Genomic DNA, 9,500 nt, shown 5'->3' on the forward strand with positions numbered 1-9,500 from the left:
TTGGTCCCTTTCATCTCTGTAAGCTCATCACACGAGAGAGGTCTCTTCACTTCTCCGTGAGGATCCTTTCTTCTCTCAAGACAGTGCGGCCCCACTCAGGATAGAAAAGATGATGGATAATAGACTCTGAGAGTGGCTTAGGCGCCAGGGAGTGAAGCAGTGAATTCCCTAATCAGCGGCACGCAGCAATTCAGACAAAACACACCACCTGAGATCGCGCGGGGAGATCCTTCAGACTGACTGACTGCATCAACACATCTCCGCCCAAGCCTGTAACGGCGTCACCGCTTCCCAGGATGGATCGGGCCACCCTCTGACTGGCAGTCAGGTGGTCCCTGGCCTGCAGGGTGAGGAAGGGGGTACCACTGGCCCGGGAACCAGAAAGACGAGCCCGCTTTCCATGCTGGGTATTCCCTTCCCCAGCAGTGAGTGCAAGAGTTACAAATTGGAGGATGGTGGCTTTTAAACCGTGGAGAAGCCTTAGAGGCAAACAAGTAAATTGTGGATTACGTAGTCCGAGCTGTTTACTGTGCAGAGAGGAATTCTGAGGCTCAAAGGTAGAAAAAGCCTGCTCTAAACCACATGTTCTGTCTCCAGGTCCCCTGATATTCTGATTAGCTGAGTCATGTAGGAAGTTTAAAATGCCCTGATGCTCAGGCCAGAGCGCAGATCCACAGATGCAGAAGCTTTGGGGGTGGGACCCAAGCTTCCAGAAGTTGTCAGTACCCACCCCCTCCACCATGATCCCCAGGGATGAGCCGGGCACCTGCCTGGATGAGCTCAGTGCTGGCTCCTGCACCTGCTCCCAGGTGCCTGGGGCCGTCTGGGCTCCAGAGCGGGGGCACCAGCTGGCTTCCCATCCAGGGAGAGACCTCAAGGGCCCCGGTGCCCACGCGGTGGTTCCTCCCCTGGAAGGATGCGTCCCCCGCGACCAGGCTGCCCAAACCTCTTGCCGAATGGCTCAGCTTCCTTTCCCCTGTTTCTGGGTGAGGAGAGGCGCAGAGCTATAAATAGGCACGGAGCCGGATGTTTGCGGCGCTCTGGGGCTGTCAGAACCGGTCTTGTCAAAGCCCTTGTGTTGACAGCCGGGAGCCGGCTCCCCGCTCCGCACCCCCACTCACCACAGCCCGGGGAGGGAGGGGCCGCCGGCAGGGAGGACCCCCCACTCCCTCCTGCCTCAGCTGGGCCGTTTCGGGCCCTCTTCCTCCATCTCTCACTCACGCTGGTGTCTGCGAGGCCGCCCCTGCCCTTTCTGCATGGCTGACCTCCAGTCTGTCCCCAGGACCCCGCGGGCTGCACGCATGATGAGCGTTTCCTGAGCGGGGGTGAAGGCAGCGTCTCTGTGGCTGTGGTCGCCTATCCCTGTCCACAGGCAAAGTGCTGAAGCTGGCGGAACGTGGGCAGGACCGGGAGCTCCGAGGCTCGCGGCTCAGGGGGAAGCGGGGTCGAGGTGACGCGGGGTCGACTGTCACCATCATGCGTGGTCCTGACGCTTAGCAGGAAGCCCCGAGGCAGCAGCGCTGCACAGGCTTCTGGGGAGGAGTGCGGGACCCCTGCCTGTGTGTCTGACCCTCCCCACGGCCTAGAACCTGCTGGAAGCTCAGCTCATCCGCAAAGGGGTAAGGAGAGCCCTCTCACCACCCCAAGGGGTCATACCCTAGTTTTTAAAGTGTTTATCACGGTATTTGGAAGAGACTGCTGTGTGTATGTGCTGAGAGAAAGGAAAAAAAAAATAATAATCCAGTCCACCCAGGGACTTAGCAAGCTGTCTCCACCCACGACGTCAGTTTCTCCCTCTGACTCACCGCCCGCCCCCCCCCACCCCCGTCATCACCCCCACAGAGACCCACTGCCTGCCCAAGTCAGGGGGCCCTTTCCCGTCTCTGCCCCATGTGGTACCTGGCGCCCAGGACTTGCTCAGAAGTGTGTGTGTGCTCGTGGGCTGATAAGGGGACTCTGCTGCCAACTCACACTGACTGTGGTTTGCTGAAAGGGCTCTGATCTGAACTGGGAGCCAGGGCCTCCAGGTTAGAATTCTCTGTCCACCGTTGTCCGTGATTGGGAAATTACACCCTAACACCTGAAGACCTGTGTTTATGACATCTGCGGTGGGGAAGGAAGAGGTTGGTGGGTTCTGAATACTGGTGAGCCCTCGTGCCTAGGATCAGTGTGGACCAGCCTGTGAGAATCTGGACTGACAGAGTCGCTTTTGAATCTTGCCACAAACTCGACGTGTGACCTTAGGCAAGTCTTCAAATTCCCCAAGTCTCAGAATTCTCATCTGAAAAGAGCTGTCTGTGCCTCATAAGGCTGTGGGTCAACTCCCCCTCGCTTTGTGGGAAAGGCTTCACATGAGATCGTGTGTGTGTTGAGGTTTGCTGGAGGGTGACGCTATCTCACTGCCAAAAGGAAAGATGCGTGTTTGCATGGATCTCATCCTCAGACCCTCCTGGACACAAAAGTCCTCCTTCGGGATGATCTGCTCCGTGGAAGCAGGAGTGGAGGGGAGGGGACCTCCAGAAGCTGGGAAGGTGAGGAGGGGCTCTGCAGCGGAGAGAAGGAGGCAGGAGTGGGACCACGGTGGAGGCTGGGAGAGCTCGGCCAGCACCGACCGTCCGATGGAGCAGAAGCGCTCGTGCTGTGCAGACTGAGCGACTCCGTGTATGGCCGTCAGAGCCCGTGATGACCCCGGGGCCACTCAGGAGGTGGCAGGACCGTCCCTGGAGGGCTCAGCACACGCAGAGCAGCCGCTGTAGTGACTCCGACACTGGAAAACTTGGGGAGGACTTGGCACGTCTCAGGTCCACATCCAGATAACTGAAGTCACTGCCGTCCTCCCGGAAAGGATGCGTGTCTGACAAGGATGCTGTCTTCAGCGCCTGGTGATGGGAGAGACAGTCCCCCAGGAGAAATTTATGCCCAAGCCTCTCTCTCCCACAGCCCAGCATCGGCATCTCACTGAAAGGATCTATTTCTGATTTATTGACTAAAATATGTTATTCCCCTCAAAAAAAAGGTTTTGGTATTCTGCAGTTCACTAGGAGCTCTGGGGCTCACAACAAATTAAAAAAAAAATAATAATAGGATTACCTTTTAAAGGTGCAGAGACATTTCTCAGGGGAAATAACGTCTTCCAGGGGAGCTGGGAGCTGAGTGCTGACTCCGAGTCAGCCTGAACGGTGATAAGAAGGGTCCAGCCTTGTTGGCAGTCGCGTAACAGCACCAGGCGCTTGACAGAGACTCCAGCAGGGATGCGGCTGATGGGGGATCGGGTCCCTGCAGGGAGGCTGGCGAAGATCTGGAGGAAGACAAGGCCAGTCTCACGGCATCGCTGACGGGCTGTCATGTGAGGGGGGAACGGGCCTCCTGAGCGGCCGTGGGGACTGGAGCAAGACAGATGGAAGGAAGCTGCAGGGGAGCAGATGTAGATGCAGAAAGAGGAAAAATTATCAGAGCTGCCCAACCGTGGCAGGGTACCGCATCGAACATTTGTTAAGCAGGCGTGCTGCGTGCCAGGCACAGGGCTGTGAGTGTGGCAGGCGCCGTCTCCCTGCTCTCCTGCCCACTTTCTGCTATGGAGGCCACAGGGGCTCAGACCCCTCTGCAGCTCATGTAAGTCCACCCAGCATGTCCTCGGAGAATCCAGGATCTGGGCGCTGGCCAACTCCCCCGCCCCTGGTGGGTTCCTGGTCACCCTGCAGGTCGCTGCCCCTTGGGGGATGTCTCAGAGGGCTTGGGACGGAGCCAGAATGAAACCCTGGCTATTCTCGCCCAGGTGGTATATCCGTTTAAATGACACCTCTGAGTTCATGCTCTACAATGAGGTTACAGGAAATCAACCCTGAATATTCATCAGAAGGACTGATGGTGAAGCTGAAGCTCCAATACTTTGGCCACCTGATGGGAAGATCCATTGGATAAGACCCTGATGCTTAGAAAGATTGAAGACAGGAGGAAAGGGGAAGCAGAGGATGAAATGGTTGGGTGCTATCATCTACTCAATGACCATGGATTTGAGCAAACTCTGGGAGACCATGAAGGACAGGGAAGTCTGGCACGCTGCAGTCCATGGAGTTGCAAAGAGCTGGACATGACTGAGAGGCACAACAACAACAGTAAAATTAGGTTACAGGTCAGTTCATTTCAGTCGATCAGTTGTGTCTGACTCTTGCAACTCCATGGACTGCAGCACACCAGGCTTCCCTGTCTATCACCAACTCCTGGAGCTTACTCAAACCCATGTCCATTGAGTTGGTGATGCCATCCAACCATCTCACCCTCTGTCGCCCCTTTCTCTTCCTGTCCTCCATCTTTCCCAGCATCAGGGTCTTTTCCAAGGAGTCAGTTCTTTGCATCAGGTGGCCAAAGTATTGGAGTTTCAGCTTCAGCATCAGTCCTTCCAATGAACATTTAGGACTGATATCCCTTAGGAAGGAGTGGTTGGATCTCCTTTCTGTCCAAGGGACTCTCAAGAGCCTTCTCCAACACAACAGTTCAAAAACATCAATTCTTCAGTGCTCAGCTTTCTTTACAGTCCAACTCTCATATTCATACATGACTACTGGAAAAACCATAGCTTTGACTAGATGGACCTTTGTTGGCAAAGTAATGTCTCTGCTTTTTTTTTTTTTTTCCAATTATTTTTATTAGTTGGAGGCTAATTACTTCACAACATTGCAGTGGGTTTTGTCATACATTGACATGAATCAGCCATGGAGTTACACGTATTCCCCATCCCGGTCCCCTCTCCCACCTCCCTCTCCACCCGATTCCTCTGGGTCTTCCCAGTGCACCAGGCCTGAGCACTTGTCTCATGCATCCCACCTGGGCTGGTGATCTGTTTCACTATAGATAATATACATGCTGTTCTCTCGAAACATCCCACCCTCGCCTTTTCCCACAGAGTCCAAAAGTCTGTTCTGTACATCTGTGTCTCTTTGTCTGTTTTGCATATAGGGTTATCATTACCATCTTTCTAAATTCCATATATATGTGTTAGTATGCTGTAATGATCTTTATCTTTCTGGCTTACTTCACTCTGTATAATGGGCTCCAGTTTCATCCATCTCATTAGAACTGATTCAAATGAATTCTTTTTAATGGCTGAGTAATATTCCATGGTGGATATGTACCACAGCTTCCTTATCCATTCATCTGCTGATGGGCATCTAGGTTGCTTCCATGTCCTGGCTATTATAAACAGTGCTGTGATGAACATTGGGGTGCACGTGTCTCTTTCAGATCTGGTTTCCTTGGTGTGTATGCCCAGAAGTGGGATTGCTGGGTCATATGGCAGTTCTATTACCAGTTTTTTAAGGAATCTCCACACTGTTCTCCATAGTGGCTGTACTAGTTTGCATTCCCACCAACAGTGTAAGAGGGTTCCCTTTTCTCCACACCCTCTCCAGCATTTATTGCTTATAGACTTTTGGATAGCAGCCATCCTGACTGGCATGTAATGGTACCTCATTGTGGTTTTGATTTGCATTTCTCTGATAATGAGTGATGTTGAGCATCTTTTCATGTGTTTGTTAGCCATCTGTATGTCTTCTTTGGAGAAATATCTGTTTAGTTCTTTGGCCCATTTTTTGATTGGGTCATTTATTTTTCTGGAATTGAGCTGCAGGAGTTGCTTGTATATTTTTGAGATTAATCCTTAGTCTGTTGCTTCATTTGCTGTTATTTTCTCCCAATCTGAGGGCTGTCTTTTCACATTGCTTATAGTTTCCTTTGTTGTGCAAAAGCTTTTAAGTTTCATTAGGTCCCATTTGTTTATTTTTGCTTTTATTTCCACTATTCTGGGAGGTGGGTCATAGAGGATCCTGCTGTGATTCATGTCAGAGAGTGTTTTGCCTATGTTTTCCTCTAGGAGTTTTATATTTTCTGGTCTTACATTTAGATCTTTAATCCATTTTGAGTTTATTTTTGTGTATGGTGTTAGAAAGTGTTCTAGTTTCATTCTTTTACAAGTGGTTGACCAGTTTTCCAAGCACCACTTGTTGAAGAGGTTGTCTTTTTTCCATTGTATATCCTTGCCTCCTTTGTCAAAGATAAGGTGTCCATAGGTTCGTGGATTTATCTCTGGGCTTTCTATTCTGTTCCATTGGTCTATATTTCTGTCTTTGTGCCAGTACCATACTGTCTTGATGACTGTGGCTTTGTAGTAGAGTCTGAAGTCAGGCAGGTTGATTCCTCCAGTTCCATTCTTCTTTCTCAAGATTACTTTGGCTATTCAAGGTTATTTGTATTTCCATACAAATTATGAAATTATTTGTTCTAGTTCTGTGAAAAATACCATTGGTAGCTTGATAGGGATTGCATTGAATCTATAGATTGCTTTGGGTAGAATAGCCATTTTGACAATATCGATTCTTCCAATCCATGAACACGGTATGTTTCTCCATCTGTTTGTGTCCTCTTTGATTTCTTTCATCAGTGTTTTATAGTTTTCTATGTATAGGTCTTTTGTTTCTTTAGGTAGATATATTCCTAGGTATTTTATTCTTTTTGTTGCAATGGTGAATGGTATTGTTTCCTTAATTTCTCTTTCTGTTTTCTCATTGTTAGTGTATAGGAATGCAAGGGATTTCTCTGTGTTAATTTTATATCCTGCAACTTTACTATATTCGTTTATTAGCTCTAGTAATTTTCTGGTAGAGTCTTTAGGGTTTTCTATGTAGAGGATCATGTCATCTGCAAACAGTGAGAGTTTCACTTCTTCTTTTCCTATCTGGATTCCTTTTACTTCTTTTTCTGCTCTGATTGCTGTGGCCAAAACTTCCAACACTATGTTGAATAGTAGTGGTGAGAGTGGGCACCCTTGTCTTGTTCCTGATTTCAGGGGAAATGCTTTCAATTTTTCACCATTGAGGGTAATGCTTGCTGTGGGTTTGTCATATATAGCTTTTATTATGTTGAGGTATGTTCCTTCTATTTCTGCTTTCTGGAGAGTTTTAATCATAAATGAATGTTGAATTTTGTCAAAGGCTTTCTCTGCATCTATTGAGATAATCATATGGTTTTTATCTTTCAATTTGTTAATGTGGTGTATTACATTGATTGATTTGCAGATATTAAAGAATCCTTGCATTCCTGGGATAAAGCCCACTTGGTCATGGTGTATGATTTTTTTAACATGTTGTTGGATTCTGTTTGCTAGAATTTTGTTAAGGATTTTTGCATCTATGTTCATCAGTGATATTGGCCTGTAGTTTTCTTTTTTTGTGGCATCTTTGTCTGGTTTTGGAATTAGGGTGATGGTGGCCTCATAGAATGAGTTTGGAAGTTTACCTTCTTCTGCAATTTTCTGGAAGAGTTTGAGTAAGATAGGTGTTAGCTCTTCTCTAAAGTTTTGGTAGAATTCAGCTGTGAAGCCATCAGGTCCTGGGCTTTTGTTTGCTGGAAGATTTCTGATTACAGTTTTGATTTCCTTGCTCTGTTAAGATCTTCTATTTCTTCCTGGTTCAGTTTTGGAAAGTTATACTTTTCTAAGAATTTGTCCATTTCATCCAAGTTGTCCATTTTATTGGCATAGAGCTGCTGGTAGTAGTCTCTTATGATCCTTTGTATTTCAGCGTTGTCTGTTGTGATCTCTCCATTTTCATTTCTAATTTTGTTAATTTGGTTCTTCTCTCTTTGTTTGTTAATGAGTCTTGCTAATGGTTTGTCAATTTTGTTTATTTTTTCAAAAAAACAGCTTTTAGCTTTGTTGATTTTTGCTATGGTCTCTTTAGTTTCTTTTGCATTTATTTCTGCCCTAATTTTTAAGATTTCTTTCCTTCTACTAATCCTGGGGTTCTTCATTTCTTCCTTCTCTAATTGCTTTAGGTGTAGAGTTAGGTTATTTATTTGACTTTTTTCTTGTTTCTTGAGGTAAGCCTGTAATGCTATGAACCTTCCCCTTAGCACTGCTTTTACAGTGTCCCATAGGTTTTGGGTTGTTGTGTTTTCATTTTCATTCATTTCTATGCATATTTTGATTTATTTTTTTGATTTCTTCTATGACTTGTTGGTTATTCAGAAGCGTGTTATTTAGCCTCCATATGTTTGAATTTTTAACAATTTTTTTCCTGTAATTGAGATCTAATCTTACTGCACTGTGGTCAGAAAAGATGACTGGAATGATTTCAATTTTTTTGAATTTTCCAAGACCAGATTTGTGGCCTAGGATGTGATCTATTCTGGAGAAGGTTCCGTGTACACTTGAGAAAAAGGTGAAGTTGATTGTTTTGGGGTGAAATGTCCTATAGATATCAATTAGGTCTAGCTGGTCCATTGTGTCATTTAAGGTTTGTGTTTCCTTGTTAATTTTCTGTTTAGTTGATCTATCCATAGTTGTGAGTGGGGTATTAAAGTCTCCCACTATTATTGCGTTACTATTAATTTCCTCTTTCATACTCGTTAGCATTTGCCGTACATATTGCGGTGCTCCTATGTTGGGTGCATATATATTTATAATTGTTATATCCTCTTCTTGGATTGATCCTTTGATCATTATGTAGTGTCCTTCTTTGTCTCTTTTCACATCCTTTATTTGAAAGTCTATTTTATCTGATATGAGTACTGTGACTCCTGCTTTCTTTTGTTCTCCGTTTGCGTGAAATATTTTCTTCCAGCCCTTCACTTTTAGTCTGTATGTGTCTCTTGTTTTGAGGTGGGTCTCTTGTAGGCAGCATATATAGGGGTCTTGTTTTTGTATCCATTCAGCCAATCTTTGTCTTTTGGTTGGGGCATTCAACCCATTTACATTTAAGGTAATTATTGATAGGTGTGGTCCCGTTGCCATTTACTTTGTTGTTTTGGGTTCACTTTTATACAACCTTTCTGCATTTCCTGTCTAGAGAAGATCCTTTAGCATTTGTTGAAGAGCTGGGTTGGTGGTGCTGAATTCTATCAGCTTTTGCTTGTCTGTAAAGCTTTTGAATTCTCCTTCATATCTGAATGAGATCCTTGCTGGGTACAGTAATCTAGGTTGTAGGTTATTCTCTTTCATTACCTTAAGTATGTCCTGTCATTCCCTTCTGGCCTGGAGGGTTTCTATTGATAGATCAGCTCTTATCCTTATGGGAATCCCTTTGTGTGTTATTTGTTGTTTCTCCCTTGCTGCTTTTAATATTTGTTCTTTGTGTTTGATCTTTGTTAATTTGATTAATATGTGTCTTGGGGTGTTTCGCCTTGAGTTTATCCTGTTTGGGACTCTCTGGGTTTCTTGGACTTGGGTGGCTATTTCCTTCCCCATTTTAGGGAAGTTTTCAGCTATTATCTCCTCAAGTATTTTCCCATGGCCTTTCTTTTTGTCTTCTTCTTCTGGGACTCCTATGATTCGAATGTTGGGGTGTTTCACATTGTCCCAGAGGTCCCTGAGGTTGTCCTCATTTCTTTTGATTCTTTTTTCTTTTTTCCTCTCTGCTTCATTTATTTCCACCATTTTATCTTCTACCTCACTTATCCTATCTTCTGTCTCTGTTATTCTACTCTTGGTTCCCTCCAGAGTGTTTTTG

The sequence above is a fragment of the Cervus elaphus genome, chromosome 22 (genome assembly GCF_910594005.1).
Source record: "Cervus elaphus chromosome 22, mCerEla1.1, whole genome shotgun sequence".
Taxonomy (NCBI): domain Eukaryota; kingdom Metazoa; phylum Chordata; class Mammalia; order Artiodactyla; family Cervidae; genus Cervus; species Cervus elaphus.